This window comes from Mustela nigripes, chromosome 16 (assembly GCF_022355385.1).
Source record: "Mustela nigripes isolate SB6536 chromosome 16, MUSNIG.SB6536, whole genome shotgun sequence".
NCBI lineage: Eukaryota > Metazoa > Chordata > Mammalia > Carnivora > Mustelidae > Mustela > Mustela nigripes.
The window spans coordinates 755,833-771,586 of NC_081572.1; the positions used below are offsets into that span (position 1 = coordinate 755,833).

Sequence of the window (15,754 nt, forward strand, 5' to 3'; positions counted from 1 at the left end):
GGGGGGGTGCTGGCGGAATGATGATGTGTGGGAGAGATGGTTCTCCGTGGGAAGCAGTGCTGACAACCTGGGAAGTCTTTCCCCGGGGCTTCATGGGGACCAGTCCTGCGGGTGGAGGCGGGCAGGAGCCCCAACAGAGTTGCCCAGCACTGGGAGGGTCTCGGGCGGCCAGGCTCCATCCTGCACAGAGCCCCACGGTGCCCTGTGCTCTGCAGGCGACACTGGGTGCGATTCTCTGGGAGGGACAGACAAGGCCAAGGACACCCACCCCAGAGCTGGCTCCGATGCCTGTTCCCTGACAGTGGCCCTGGGCTGGCCCCACAGCCCAGGCTGCCCCTTTCTGAACAGAAGGGAGCGGAGGACCAAGGGGGGTCCATCCTGGCGAGGGGGTGACCCCACAGAATGGCCCTATACAAGGTGAGGGGCACTCCCTGACGACCTGACCCGGCCCTGACCCTACCGCCCCCTTCCCCCTGGCTCCCAGGCTCCCAGTTCCTTGACTTGTTGCAGGGCACAGCTGCGGATCTATCACACCCTGCAGCGTGCTCCGAGGGGCCTCCAGGGCTGTCCCCAGTCCTGCCCAGCCAGCTGCAGCTCCCGGGGACACACTCTGCCTTTCTTGAGCTGCTGTCTGGAGATGGACTCAGAGGAGGGCTGTCTGCTCAGCGCGTCTGCTGCTGGTCCCAGCTCGATTTCCCCTGTGCATCCAGACACAGGGGCCAGGCTCTGCCTTGATCTCCAGAAATGACCCTGGACACCTAGAGAGGCTTTGGAGGGCAGTGGCCACAGGGAGGGTGAAGGACTGGCCTCCCGCTCTTGCCTGGGGCCAGATCTGGGGCATCAGGCTGCTGATGAAGCCATTCTCGAGTCCTGGGAACCCACCACTGGACTCTAGGCCATGCCACCCACCGAACGGACAGGACCAGGGTAGGTGAAGAAAGCCAAACCGCGTGACAGACACCTGGGCTGCATCACGGCCCTGAGCCCTCCTCAGGGAGCTGGTGGCCTGGCCGCACAGCGGGTCCCCACTCCCTGCAGCCGCCCCCTCCCCCACTCCAGGGTGGAGAGGCCACCTCTGCAGATGAGGCGGGGTAGGGGGCTGGGGGGGACCCTTGCCCAGCAGGACAGCTGGCCTAAGGCCAGGGCGTTCTAACCCTTCCCTCCCACCCCTTCCCTCTCCCCAGGGCTTTTACCTGGGATGTGTTCAGGCTCCCAGAAAAATAAACACATTAACCGCTTGGCCGGCCCAATCTGTGAACAGAGGCGGAAATAGGCTGCAGAGGCCGGACCCCAGCCCAGCCTGGCGTGACTCACCTGCAGTCCCCACCCAGGGCAGGTGTTGGGCATGGGGGTTGGGTGGTGTCTCTTGCAGGGGTGGGGGTTGGGGGTGTCTGCACTGGGTGTATCTGGGGGAGACTGGGGTTTTCTGGGGCATTGGGGGTGTTTGGAGGGAGACTGGAGGTAGGTATCTGGAGTTGGGAGAGTCTGGGGGTCGGGGTGCCTGGGGGAGGCTGAGGGTGTCTGGGGTGGGGGTTGGCACTGCGGCCAGAGCGTTCACAGCCCCAGGTCCGTGGGATCGCTGGGAAGGTGAGCCCCAGAATCTGCTCCGGTTGGGGAAAAGGAAGCAGCAGAAAACAGAGCCTGAGCAGCCTGGCTGATTTCAACCCCGGGACCTTTCCAGACCGGTCTCCTGTCTGGGAAGTGGGTGCGGTGAAGCCCCGACTGCTCTTGGAGGCACAAAAGTTCCTCCTTCTTGCCCCGGCCTCCCCCCACCGCCCCATCCCCGAAGCTCAGCCTTTTGGCCTGGAGGCTGGACAGGGAGCAGCCCCAAGCATTCAGGCTCTCCTGCCCCACCTGCTGCCCCCCAGGCCCTGGTCTGGCCCCACATATGCTTTTCCTCCCCCGGCTCCACTGGTCCTGCCCTCCACCCGTGGATGCCGCCGGCGCCGTGGGACTCCATCCTTCCCAAGCTGTGGGGCACTGGGGGAAGGGATTGGAGCAAATTAGGGTTGGGACTGGTGCTTGCTGGCCTCTCTCCTCCCACAGGGTCCTCCTGGACCTGGGCCCTCCAGGTCCCCCCGCCTTGGTCCCTGTGGTCCCTGGTCCTGCAGGCCCCGCAGTTCAGGCACCAGCTCCTCCGCTGCCTGAGGTCTTGGCCTTCCTCCCTGTGCCCCAGACCCAGAGGCAGTGGCTGTGGAGCGTGACCCTCCTCGCTTGCCTGCAACTGTTTCCCCCGCTGCCCGCCACCACCCTGGCTGAGGGAGCTGTTGTTACGGAGCGGTGGGACATCCAGGACGGTCCTCAGACACCACCTGTGGCGGGCAGGGGCCGCCCATCCCCTACCCCGGCCTGGCGCTGCACATCCTAGCTGCCTGAGGGACGCGGAGTCCCAGCAGAAGCCGGGGGCTCCAGGACCTCTGCTGGCAGTGGGCTGCTCCCATGGCCTGTGCTTGGCCCAAGGGCGGCCAAGCCACACCTGCACCTGTACCTGCCCTTCAGGTGAGACTTGGCCATCCCCGCCCGTTGGCCGAGCCTGACTGCGCACAGAGTCTCACGGCGGCAGGGGGCCCCTGGGAAAGGCATGCTGCCCCCTGCTCCCTGTCAGGCCCCCCAGCCCCGACCCCCAAATGCGGTGGCCACTTCTCAGGCCTCAGCCCACAGGGGTCCTCTGCCTGGCTCTCCCCCTGCAGCTCTGAGGGTCCCCCCTGCCTCCCGACCTCTGCTCTTCCATGCCAGCTAGGGTGTGGCCTTGTTCACTCTCAGGGCCCGCAAGACCCTCCTCATGCTCGCAGCCCCGAGACGCACTGGAGCTCAGGCTCCCCGGGACCCCACACCTCTCGGCTCCGGCAGAACTCCATCTGTGACCCCACTTGACCCCGCTGATGCCCTCCGCACGTCAGGCTCCCCTCTGGGTCCCTCTCTCTCCTTTGTGCCGACAGCCCGACCCAGGCAAATGCTGGGCTTCTATTGCCCGGGCCACGGCCCGCCAAGGCTGGTAGAGCCTCCACCTACCCCAGTGCCTGGAACAGTGCCTGGAACAGAGCGGGTGCTCCGTGAATGCAGGTGAGGGAGGGACACGGGAGATAGTGCCCCCACAAGCCAATGGAGCCACCAGCCCTGTCCCTCCCTGGTCCAGTCTCTGCCCCCTCAGTGGCCGAAGGGAACCACCCACCCCTGTGGTCCGGCTTCCTGGCTGGGCCTCCGCCTTCTCTGCCTCAGCCACCACTCACATCTCATCTGCCAGGAGGGCTGCCTGATGGCCTGGCTGATGGCGCCGCGACACCGCGTACCTGACCCTACACTCAGCTGGGCTCCGTGTCCCTGCTGAGTGCAGCACCTTGTTCCTTGATCCTGCTGCCCAGGATCAAGCTCGGCTGACCTGATGTCACAGCCCCTGCGAGTCCCCCTAATCTCAGTGTGGAGCATTCCGGGCCCAGGGCACGGAGGACATGGAGGTACCGTGAAGAGAGACACCAGGTGAAGGACAGGTGTTCCAGTCTTCCGCAGGCCAGAGTGGAGGGCAGGAGGGCGGCAGCCAGGCCTTGGCCTGGGGCTGAGCCAGTGAGGCTGGGCTTCGTGCCAAGCATGAGCGCTCCTCCAGCCTGCAGGAGGGGAAGGCCTTGCCCCACCTTCCTGCTCCGACCGCAGTCCCCGCTCCTTGGTGAGTCAGCACGGAGAGCAGAGCCACTGGGGGGCTGGGCGGGGAGTGGGAGGCGGCCGGGACTCTGACAGCAGGCGCACGGTCCCGAGCCACATGCGGGGGGTGCCAGCCCTCAGGTAGGTGGGCTCCCCCGGGGCATGGAGGGGCCGGGTCCTGTCCCAGCTGTGTGTGGCCCACACAAGCCTCTTGGCTTCCATCATCTCCAAGCCCAGAGATGTGAACCTTACGGTCTCCGGATTAACAATATGAACCCGCCAGTCCCCTGGGGTCCCCCAATCCCAGGCGTCACCCCACAGGCTGCTGTCTGTGCGGTAATCAGGACAGCAAAGGAAGGTGGACACCAACCGCCTGGTCAAGACAGCCCTGGGGGCTGGCCTGGCGGGGCACGCCCCTCTTGGGGCCCACCTGTTGGGCAGTATGGCCCTTTCACACGAGCCCTGGGGGCAACATCTCACAGCTGTGTCTGCCCCTGGGCTTTAACCTCTGGGAAACAACTACATGGGCCCTCTGGTCCCTCTGTCCCTCTGGGAGCACTGTGCTGCCCCCTGGAGTCCCTTCCTGGTTTGGGGCCGTGAGGACCCCTCCCCCGCCCCAGCCTGTTGCCTGGTTCAGGTTCACAGGCACCCCTTGGTCTTGGGGGGGCAGGGACCATGTTGCTGGCTGTCCAGCACCTGGACACACTGGGGGTTAGAGGGCATCTCCCACCAACCCCCCAATCGGGGTGTCGCCCACCCCGTCTGGAGGCATCCTTCCAAGAAGAGGCTCCCGCAGCCAGTGGCAGCCCAGGGCTCCCTGCCCCCAGGCCCTGCATGCAAATGGGGAAGTTGCTGTGGACCCAACGTGGTGAGGGGTACAGGGCAGGGCATTTCCTAATCCCAGAAGGAAGTGACTTGCTCAATGCTGTGCAGGTTTGTGCCTGCACCAGTCCCACCCCCGACTGCTGTGCAGGAGGCAGGCAAGGGACATCCCACAAGGAGGTCAGCTCCGGGGCCAGCATAAGGGGAAGGACCACGAGTCCTGGGCCGTCAGGATGGGGACTCCTTGGGCCCCCCCTGGTGCTCCCTGCACCTCCCTGGGACACTGTCCTGGGAGGGAGTATAGTTCCAGGCCAGGCTGTCCACCCAGGGGCCATTCTGGCCACCAAGTCAGGGTGTACCCCAGGATCCTGGAGCCACAGCCCAAAACCAACCCTTTGAGCCACAGCACTTCCAGGCTTACGACACCCAAGCGTGGAGTCAGCCTGCCTCCCAGTGTTGAGACGCAGTCTGGGCTTCGGTGCTAGGGGCCCAGCGAAAGCAGGGGTCACCGCGTGTGCCGATGCTGCCCTCACCGGGGGTCACCTTGTCGCTGCAGACCTCTGCAGAGGTCGCCGTGTGCCAATGTTATCCTCGGTGGGCCGAGGAGGCTGGAGCCCTTGGAGGACAGGGGAGGGTGGGTGGGCTCTGGCTAGGTGATTAGTAAATGCTGGTTAGATAAGTAAGGGATGAGGCAGTCAGGGGCCTGAGGCAGGGGCGGGCACTGCTGAGAGGGGCACCAGCGGACCGGCCGGAGACTTCAGAAGAGCTCTGCAGGCCTGACTCTGGTGGCCAGGATGTCCCTTCATCTCCCCATAGGCGTGTACTGGGCTACTGGGCATGGGGCACGGATAAGGAGCCTGGGGGGGCCGCCTCGCAGACCTGGGTGGGGGGAGTGGGGACTGGCCACGTGGGAGGAGTCTCTTGGATGGGCCCACTCCAGCCTGTGGACACACAGCCTGCGGGCTGTGTCACAGGCAGGGGGAGCGAGTACAGCCCCTTTCAGGACTTGGGGCCCCAGAAGCCTTACCTGGGATTCTGGTGAGCGGCTCAGAAGGTCTAGGGTCGCTGGGGTCCTGAAGGGGCAGGGAAGTGTGTCCCACCAAAGGGCGGTAGGAGCTGGCCCTACCCACAAGAAGCAAGGCCATGCTGTGCCTTGGGGTTATCATGTGTTCAGGGCTGGGGAGGGCTTAGTGTTGGGGTCACTATAGGATGAGGGTTGGGGGCCTAGGACGGCGAGAACGGCGCTCCTGGTCAGCTCTTGTTGTCCTTGAAACAGGCAGGTCCCTTGGGCCCCTCTGTCCACCCAGACACACCTGGGGCCCCTTCAGGGAACCTGAACGGTTCAGCGTGGTCTCTGACCCTCCGAGCAGCAGGGAAGGGCGTGCGTGCCCCGGCTGCGAGGAGAGCCAGACAGTCCTGCGAAGACGGAAGACAGGACTGGGCTAGGATTCGAGCCCCGGCCCTGGGCCTGCGGGTCAGCCTGGTCTGGAGGCCGCGGGGTGCAGGCGAAAGGTCCCTGGCGACCGTCTCCAGCGCCTCCAGCCCGGCCCCGCTACGGTCACTTGGTTTCTGCGCGGGACGTGAAATCCTCCGCTTTTCCCGAGGCTTGAATGATTCACCCGCTCGACCCTTCCGACCGCGGCCTCCGCCCGCCCGGCGCTGCCTGCGAGGGCAGGACCTTCCCAAGCCGCCGCGGCAGGGCGCGCGGGGACCGGCGGGCGCGGCCAGTGCCCGGCCTCGACGGCGGACAGAAGGACAGAAGGCGCCGCGGTCCGGGCGCAGGCGCGGCCCCCGCTTCTCCGCTCCAGCCCCGGCCCCCGCGCGCCCCCGGCCCGGCGGGATGCGGGGGGCGGGGGGCTCGCCCTCCTCCAGCGGACCCCAGCCCCGGGGCTCGCCCTCCTCCAGCGGACCCCAGCCCCGGCCCGTCGGGGCAGCAACGACGGCCGCGCGCCGGCCGCGCTCGGGGAGGGGCGCTGGGGAGCCTCGGTCGCCTCCGCTCCGGCCCGCCACGGGCTCCGCGGCTCCTCGTCCCCCGGCGCGGCTGCGCGCGGGGACCGTCGGTTCGCCCTTCGGCGCCTGCGCGCGGGCCGGGTGAGACGAGGCCGGAACCCTGCGCCCGAGCTCGCGTTTCCGGCCGGCGCCGCGGAGCGCGGCCCCGAGCGCGCCCGGACCGCGGCGGCCGGACTCCGGTCACTGTGGCAACGCGGCGGGCCCGGAGGCCGCTCTCGGCGGGCGCGCGCGGTGAGCGGCGGGCGCGGGGCGCGGGGGCGGCGCGGCGCGGGGCGGGGGTGTCCTCACTGCCGCGTCTCGGGCCCCTCAACTGGCTTCTTCTCTCTTCTCGGGGCCCGGCGGACCCGGGCTGGCGGCGCCGTGCTTCGGGCCGGATGGGTCCGGCCTCCCGGTGCGCGTGTCACCCCTCCCCCTCTCCCGGTGCGGGTCACCCTCCCCCCCGGGGTCCCCCCTCCCCCCCCCCCCGTGCGGGTCACCCTCCCCCCGGGGTCACCCCTCCCCCTCTCCCCGTGCGGGTCACCCCTTCCTCCCCCCCCGCAGGGGTCCCCCGGTGCGGGCGCCCGCGGCCCTGGTAGCAGGCGGGCAGCCCCAGCCCCGCCGTCCGCGAGGAGCGATTCCAGCCCCGGGGTCCGGCCCAGGGATGCGCTGTGCGCTCTGCTCTGTCCTGCGGGAGACGCGTGCGCGGGGGCAGGGCCGGAGCGGGGTGGGGGCTTCTGCGGCTCCCGGGGTGGGGGCTTCTGCCGCTCGCGCCTTCTCCTCCCCCCGCCGTTAGCAGACCGAGGGCCTGGCGCCTCCACCGAGCCGGGGCTCGTGTCCGCCCCGGTCCCCGCGCGTCCAGTGCGGGACCTGGTGGCTCCCCACTCTTCTCGCGTCTGGGCCGGTTCCGCGGTGCTCCGTGGACTTGGGGGGAACGCGCCGTTTTGTACGATGCCCCTCAGTTTGGGTGGCTCTGATGTTTCCTCACGATTCGTTTCAGCTTATGCATTTCTTAAAAGGTTCTTAAGGCGACTCTACCCCCAGTTGGGGCTGGCACCCCACCTGCACCGAGCCAGCCGGGCACCCCTCCAAGTTAGGCTTTTTTTTTTTAATTTTTTTTTTTTTTAATTTGTCAGAGAGCGAGCGAGCGAGAGCGAGCAGGGGCAGGCAGAGACGCAGCAGCGGCAGAGGGAGAAGCAGGCTCCCTGCGGAGCAAGGAGCCCGATGCGGGGCTCGATCCCAGGACGCCGGGATCATGACCTGAGCCGCAGGCAGCTGCTCAACCCACTGAGCCACCCAGGTGTCCTCAGGCATTTTTTTTTTTTTTAAAGAAATCTAGTTTTTAAAAATTTTTCAGTTTTTTTTTGAAGATTTTATTTATTTATTTGACAGAATAATCACAAGCAGGCAGAGAGGCAGGCAGAGAAAGGGGGAAGCAGACTCCCCACTGAGCAGAGAGCCCGATGCGGGACTTGATCCCCGGACCCTGAGATCATGACCTGAGCCGAAGGCAGAGGCTTAACCCACTGAGCCACCCCGGCGCCCCAAGTTAGGCAGTTTTATAAGGAAACTTCAACAGTGACATCCCGCTGTTCTCCAGAGGCACATGATGCCAGCTTGTCCCATGACGGGGGCACTGAGGTATGTGGTTTAGGTGTGTCTCGGTTACAGAATCCTTACCATTTTTCTGTTGGCAAGTAGCTCACCTTGCAGGGAGGTCATGTAACCGCACTTTGTATCACGGGTGTTTCCTGAGGCCGTTATTAATCCTGTTCACCAAATGAAGACTTTCTGTTCCCATTATGCTTTGTACACACTGGTTGGAATCCTACTGTAAGAAGGAACCTTGTGCCCCAGTCTTCTTTAAGCAGGCTCCGCTCCCAGCTGGGGCTTCAGCACCCAGAGACCAGGAGCCACCTGCTCTGCCCACGGAGCCAGCCGGCTGCCCCAGAAGCCTTCCCTGCTCCCCATTTGTCCCTTCCTGTTACTTAGATGTTTCCACTTTGTTTTTATCCCATTTGTTATGATCCATCGCTGTATTGTGTTGCTGATTCTCCAGATACGGGCTTTGGGAGCCCGTCCATGGGCTTCTGTGTCCCCCAACATGTCTCAGCACCGCCAGATGTTCAGGCCCGTCTCCAGCTTCCCTTGTCCTGGCCTGAATCGGCCACTTCTCTGTGCAGCTCCGGCTCCTCCTCGTTTTGAAGAGCGCGTTCGGAAACCAGCATCGGGCTGTGGGTGTGCTGACTGCGGTGTCCTTGCTTTGTGGCCTTCTCGGTGGGCAAAGCCAGGACATCAGACCCACCCGCATCTGTTCCTGTGTGTGTACATCTGTGTATATATTAAAGCTGTGAGTTTGGGGGCACCTGGGGGGCTCCGTCATTAAGCATCTCCCTTCGGCTCGGGTCATGATCCCTGGTCCTGGGATCGAGCCCCGCATCGGGCTCTCTGTTCCACAGGGAGCCTGCCTCTCCCTCTCCCACTCCCCCTGCCTGTGCTCCGTCTCTCGCAGTGTCTCTCTCTGTCAGATAAATAAAATCTTTAAAAAAAAAAAAGGCCTTGCGGCCCTACATGACTTTAAAAAAAAAAAGAAAAATAAAAGCTGTGAGTTTATATTGATATCTCCAGTCAGCTACCCCAAGGTTCGTTCCACATTCTTTTTCCTCTTTAAATCTGGTTCCTGTCATCACTATGTTTACTTACGTGCTCAATCCTGGACTACACACGGGGGAACTTCTGAATCGCCAATCTGTATTTCTGTGGAAAACACGTTAGCTAGGATGTAGTATTTGCATGCAGTTGTTTTGTTTTTCTCCTTAGGAAATAGAGTCCAAATATGTTTTTACCAAGTTATTTTGGTGCACGTACGCGGGTTTTTTCATGTATGTTAATCGTTTGTCATGAAGTTAGGTTCGCTTTTTTCTGTTCATCTCTCATTGTGAGCCCTTACAGATTCGGAGTTTCGGTTTGTGAACCGTGTTGTTCTGAAAGCCGGCGGCTCCCGGGGCGGGCCGGCCGGCTCAGCGCGGGGAGCACGGCTCCTGATCCTGGGGTCACGGTTTGAGCACCACGCTGGGTGTGGAGAGCGCTGATATGCATCAACGGCTTTTACCTGTAAGCTGATTCAACTTCCCTTCCACTTTATTTCTCATTTACTCAGTTTTTATTTGTTTTCTGTTACTGTTGGCAAAGGGATTTGGCAGGTGTACGTGCCAACAACAGAGCACTTCACGCCCCCGCACTCTAGTGGTGCCCCTGACCCCAGCAAGTGCCACTGCTGGAATTCAGATCCATTTTGGCCCCTGGCTCTTATTTCCGATTTTGCAGATGGTCGTGGGACTACTTGGTAGTCAGTGGAGCACGGGAAGAAAGGCTTGTGGTCACAGGCCCATGATTTTCAGGCCCTGGATGTGCCGGAAGAGGCCACGTATGGAGTTTAGCTCAGATGGCCCACGCTGTGTCCCAGCTTGAGTGCAGAACCAGAGATGAGCCACCTCTGCACTTTCTTTCAAGTCCCACAAAAACGTCTTGTAGATTAAACTCACTACCTGTGTTTATGGAGCGACGAGGGAACACTCCTTAATGAGGTCCGTTTGGGTTCTTCTGCGTTAGGAGTGGCGGGGCTCGTCTTACTAGTGGCCGAGTCCAGGGCCTAATGCAGCCAGGGCCGCAGTCCTCAGGGAGGAGGTGAACAGGAGCCCCTGCTTTGACGGCTCTTGCTCAGCCAGCGTGCCCAGTCGTCGTGTTCGTGAGCGTCTAGTGACCAGCTTTCCCCCTGCACGGACGTTCCCTTGTGTGAGCTGTAGTGTCTATAAGTGCTTATGCTGTGCCGCGGTCCTTCGAGCAACGCTTTCCCAGTTAAGTCCTCATCAGATGTTTATTGTAAAACAAATTGCTCCAAATCCAAATTGTAAAACAAATTGCAACAAATTGCTTCAGCCCCACAGTGTGCAATTAGTTCTAGTGTCACATCTGCGACCGGGTAATCTGCGGGCTCATCTCTGATGGGTTTTACTCTGAGGGTCTGGTCCCCTGGGCGAGTGGTAGGATTAACCCATGGGACAGAAGCGCCCTGTCCTACTCCTTCCCTGTTCGCCAGCGTCTAGACCGCGCAGGAGGGCTGGGGACAGCTCCAGGACATGGCACGCCCCTGCAGAGCCCCGTGCTTGGGAAGCTCTGCACCTCCCATGTGGTTCTTTGTGGTTTCCTGGGAGTCACCTTGGTCTCGAGCTCTGTCCTCCTAACCGTGGCGCCAGCTGCCAGAACACCTGGCGTGGGCTCCCCCAGTGGCTCTGGCCGCCTCTGGCTCCCCCCGAATTTGCGAGGACTCGTCGGCGTCTCCCACGGACGGGAAGTGCCCACTTCTGAGCCTCTCTCGCCCTGTGCTCTGTGCGAGGCGCGCCCGGCCCCAGGCGTTGCCCCCACCTTGTCTCCGACAAGGCCGCCCCTCTCGTCGGGCACCTGCTGCAGCCGCTGGCGAGGCTCGGGTGAGCGAGCCCCAAGCCGCTCCACACTCCTGGCGGCCCCTGGGGTGCTTCCGTGTGTGTTGCTGCCTGAGGTCATCTTCCAGACGGGGCCGCTGTTGCCGACATCCGAATGGGGCCTGCAGGTCTTCCGTGCGGGGGAGACTGTGGCTTTCACGAGGCGTTCTTTCCATCTTCCTGGCCCCGTGGATTTCCAGGGGCCAGGTCTGCAGTAAGGGTTAGAAAGCTCCGCGTGTCACACACACGGAGGTCAGAGTGATGGTGTGGCCTCGCATGGCCTGCTCCGTCCCCGGCTGAGCCCCCGGTCCCCTAGAACACCGGGAACGCAAAGCCCTGCGCAAAGCCAGGGTAACGGTGTGTCTCTCCCCTCGTGGGATGTCTATAGTTTCCCCAGAAGCTTCACGTCATCCCTCCTGAAAACTGGACGCTTGCTGGGGACATCCGCTGGCCGACCCGTTGGGTCCATCTGACTCTGTGACGTTTAAAGCCGATTATTGTCCGCCTCGGGGCTTTTAGGATCATCCTTTCCTGAGATCAGCGAGCAGCAGGGCAGAGGCCGCTCTGGGACAAGGGGTGTGCGCCTTTGCAGGGCGGTACCAGTGGTGCTGCACTGTCCAAGCTCGCTCCCTAGGAGGGGGCTGTCCCGGGACTCCCCGAATACTGTCCCAAACAGGTTGAACTTTACCTTGAGAATGGCCGGAGCCATGTCCAGACGCCGTACAGAAGTGGTATCATGTGGTCGGCTCTCCGTTACGAGGCTACCGCTGTGGGTAGCTGTGTGACCAGAGCCTTCACAAGGCGAAGCTGGTGGCAGGGTGCCCGGCACAGGACAGGGCGCTCATGTGGTCCCCGGAGGAGGGGAGGCCCGTAGACCTGGCAGACGTTAGTGTGTTCTCTGCGAAGGACTGTGGTGATGACTCATGGGCGCTTTGGGCGACCGTCTGAGTCACCCGAGGTCACAGTAGCGGGGGCCTCATGTGGTGGTGTGTGTTTGCTTTAGTCCCGGGTCGTCCCCTGCGAGTGGGCCGAGGCGTGTGGGTGACCTGTGCGAGCTCCAGGTTTTGTTGACCGAACTGGGCCACGCGTACAGCTCCCCCGCTGGCTGGTAGCGGGGCGCATGCACCTTGGGGGTTTGGGGCAGCTAGTAGATACGCAGTTAGTGTGGGCAAAGCCCCAGCCGTGGAGGTCGCCGGTTCTACCCCCGGGGCTTTTGCTCGGCTTGGTGGCCTGCCTGGCCTGCAGTCGTCCCGGGTTCTCAGTGGTCCCGGGAGCCCTGCAGCTGGCGCACAGACCATGGATGGCCCAGGGAGGGCCTGGAAGGCTCCTGAAGGCCAAGCAGGGCCCCTTCGTGCTCTGTGCCAGTGGGTGGAAGATTCCCTGGCCTCTGCCCCAGGCAGCCCAGGGCCCAGTCTCTCTGCTGGTGTGCGGAGTTGCCTCCTCTGCCCGTTTCCTTTTGGGCTTCCGTCTCGTCCCAGGGTGGTGGTGCACGGGTGCGGGGCCTTACCTGCCCGCCCGCAGAGGAGGCCACCCGGCCCCTCGCGCCTGCTAACCGCGGAGTAAATACTCGCTGGAGGAGTGAAGGCGGGTTCTAGGAAGCTCGCCGCGTCCGTGGAGGTGTTCTGCGGCTTCTGCTGACGGTGGTGTGGGCTTTGCTCCTGCACGGGGCAGACATTTGTCGTCACCGTCTGCGTGTGGGCCTGGGCTCAGAACAGAGCCTGAGTGACCTCCGTGCGTCTCGGCTGTCTGCTCGGGGGAGACAAGTCACTGACTGGACCTGAGGCCAAGGACGCCCTTTCTCATTGAATAAAAGCTTCCAGAAGTAAACGCCTCGCGTTTTTCTGCGATTCATCCATCCGCTGACGCGTCTGAGGTTTCAGTCGTCGTGGACCTGGAGGGGTGAGGGCTGGCGACCGCAGCGTGGGGTCCTTGGGTGTTTGGGTCGGGAGGAAGCGAACGGGTGCCTGTCCCGTGACGGGGCCGCCGGGAGGCCTGACACCGCCCTGCCCGCGGCCGCGGCCGGCGAGCTCCAGGGCGTGCGATGGCTGCGGGTGTCCCCCAGTGGGAAGCCCGAGGGAGGGAGGCCTTTTTTCCTTTCCTAGAAGGTCCCTTCAGCGGCGCTCGAGTGGGTGCATGGCTCGGGGCCTCGTGGCGACTCCCCGCGGCTCAGGGATGATGGCAGCTGAGGTGCGGGGCTGGGGGCAGCGGGGAGGCAAGGCTCACCCCGTGCGGGTAGCTTGGGCAGCTGGGGAGAGGCTGCCGGGGAAACGGGGGGCAGAAGCGTGGGGTGCTGGGCTCAGGCGGTCTGTAACTCAGGAGGGCAAGCAGGTGCCTGGCTGGGTGTGTCACGGCGGAGTGGGGGACACGGCGTGCCTGCGGAGGCCGAAAGGCCCGCGGGGTTAGGGCTGCAGCCTTGAACGAGGCCCAGGCTCCTGGGCTCTGGTGGCAGTTGGCTGCGGACGAGCGCCGCCTCTCTGCAGACCCTGCAGGGCTGGCCCTGGGGAGGACGCGGCGGTCAGGCCGCTGGAGCTCTGCTGCCCCCAGCGAGCGGGCCCCTGCTTCCCGGGCCCCCCTCCCTCTGCGGGCGCGCTGCACTCTGCTCTGCCTCGGGCGGCACGCGGCTTTCCCTCCGCCAGGCACTGTCTGCGGTGGAACCGGATTCCGATTCACTGCTGGGGGTAGCCCCTCAAGACTGGCCCCTCCCGGGTGCCAGAGGCAAGTCTGGGTTGTCACCTGTGCTGCTGACAACCCGCCGGACCTCAGAGGTCCCACGACCCGCCCATGGGCTCACAGAACATTCCGCTTTCTGGATGACCAGTTCGTCATCAGTTCGTCATGGAAGGCTGTAACTCAGGAACAGCCAGACGGAGGAGATGCCCAGGGCGACGGGTGCAGAGGTGCAGAGCTTCCGTGCTGTCTCGGGCTCCCCCAGTGTGTTCGCTGACCCAGAAGCTCTCTGAACCCTTTGGCCAAGGGTTTCTGTAGAGGCATCAGCTCATAAGCATGATTGCTGGAACCACTGGCCACTGGTGATCGAGTCCGCCTCCCGGGGAAGCCGGCAGGGGGAGCGTCGGATCCCCTGGCAGCCAGCTCCATCCCATGGTTTTCTGGGCCTTCCCACAGTCGCCTCATAAACTCAGGTGTGTTGACAGGTTTGTTATGAAAATGGAAGCTCCCCTCTCACCTGAAGTTATTTCAGAACCGGGGAACAAACACTAAAGGGAACAAAAGCTGCCCCGTAGGGTCTTGAGGGTTTTCGGAGCCGTGTGTCAGGAGCTGAGAACGAAGGCCTTGCTGTGTTTCTCGTTATATCGCATGTGGCAAGGTCCTGCGGTTCCCGCAGCCTCTGCAGGCCCTCCTCTGCTTCAGCCTCTTGCTCGGGGTCTTGGCGCCGGCGTTCCCTCCCTACTCTGCTGCTCCTGTCCAGCGCCCGGTCAGCCCCAGACCGGCCAGGCTGGAAGTGAGCCCTGAGGGCCTGGGCTGGCCAGCGCTGGAGGCTGCCGCACAGTACCCGCGGCAGTGTCCCTGCGCAGGGCTGCAGCGCTCGGCAAAGCAGACCCGCGGGCCGGACCCAGCCTGCGCCTTCCACGCTCTGTGGCTGCTTCTGCGCGGAGCTGGGGAGCTGCGACAGGCCCTGTGGCCCACAGAGCGCTGAGGAATTACCAGCTGCCTTTGCAGCAGGAGTTGGCCAGGCCCTGTGCTGCGGGACTCCTTACTCTTGTGGAGGTCCCCCTGCATGCGGAATTCATTCGGGCCGATGGCGGATGCCAAGAAAATACTGGCTCCAGCTGACAGATCGCCTTGCCTTTTCCTTACGAAGATGCTGGGCACTGCGCTCCATCCTGTTCCCGGTGCTCCAGCCTCCAGCCTCCAGCGGGATGCGTTGGCGGCGGCAGTTACGCGGCCTCCATTGCCCGACCCTGACATCTGTCTCGCCGTGTTTTCCGCTTCTGCTAGCCGTGTTCTTAGATTATTTATTTAGGGAGCACGGGTGGGGGAGGGGCAGAGGGAGAGGTCAGGAGCCGGAGCCCAACTCGGGGCTCGATCCAGGACCCCGGGATCATGACCCGAGCCGAAGGCAGACACCGAGCAGACTGCGCCCCCCAGGCGCGCCCGCTGCCCCCGGTCCGAGCGCTGTTCTGCTGAGCTCTGAGCTGCCGCGTGTCCTCCGTTCCTGGGCAGCTCGGCACATTTGCACGTTCTCTGTGAAGTGCTCACCATTGTTTCGGGTTCCTGACAGTGTTTTGGGTTCTCCAAATTCCAGCCCAGGCCTTTACGACAATTTCTCTTTTACTTTGTATTTTTTCCCCCTTTCCTCTCGTTTTTTTAAAAACTTGTAGTGAGGGTGACTAGCAACCCCCACTCATCGGGCCGGAGTCCCACGTAGCGTCCGCGGGGACCTGCCCTCACAGCGCACGGCCCGCACCTGCGCGTACACCGTTGGTTTCGGTTTCTGACCCGATCAGCAAAGTGTGACAGGCATGGATTTCAGTATACGGCTGATCTTTTGTTGGTTTTTATCCGTAACTTCAGGAGTGAAACGACACTTCACGCCCCTCAAGGCGTCGTACGGCCGGGTCAGAGTGCGGCCGCTTACTGGAGCATTCTCGAGTGCGCGTGAAGAACGCCGAAGCTGGAGCTCTGAGTGTCCCTTGCTCTGTTTCTGAGTTCCGGTCTGTATTTGCTGTGTGCTGACAAGGTGGCTGCTGTGGGGTCCGCTCAGGAGTGGCTGCGCTGCACTTCTGTGACCCCGTTTCAGAGTGTCCCCGCAGGGCTCTCGAGTCCCGCCCACTGGTCTCCCCGGTCCCAGCCGCAAAGGGAGAAGTGAG

At 63.3% G+C, this 15,754-nt stretch overlaps 1 protein-coding gene across 17 annotated transcripts in view; it reads left to right on the forward strand.

The window, feature by feature from the left end:
* The first annotated feature begins 6,611 nt into the window (after nt 1-6,611).
* CCDC57 (coiled-coil domain containing 57) overlaps nt 6,612-15,754 on the forward strand; it is an 89,216-nt gene continuing 80,073 nt past the window's right edge. For 11 of the 17 annotated variants that reach the window (XR_009400421.1, XM_059380195.1, XM_059380209.1 and 8 more), the window contains exons 1-7: nt 6,612-6,699; nt 7,581-7,744; nt 7,837-8,085; nt 8,628-8,794; nt 9,397-9,558; nt 9,772-10,031; nt 15,459-15,749. The gene's annotated coding sequence lies outside the window, so the exon portion shown is untranslated. Of the gene's footprint in view, nt 6,700-7,580; nt 8,086-8,627; nt 8,795-9,396; nt 9,559-9,771; nt 10,032-15,458; nt 15,750-15,754 lie in introns of all 17 variants that reach the window. The other 6 variants (XM_059380198.1, XM_059380196.1, XM_059380200.1 and 3 more) reach the window with 6 other exon arrangements.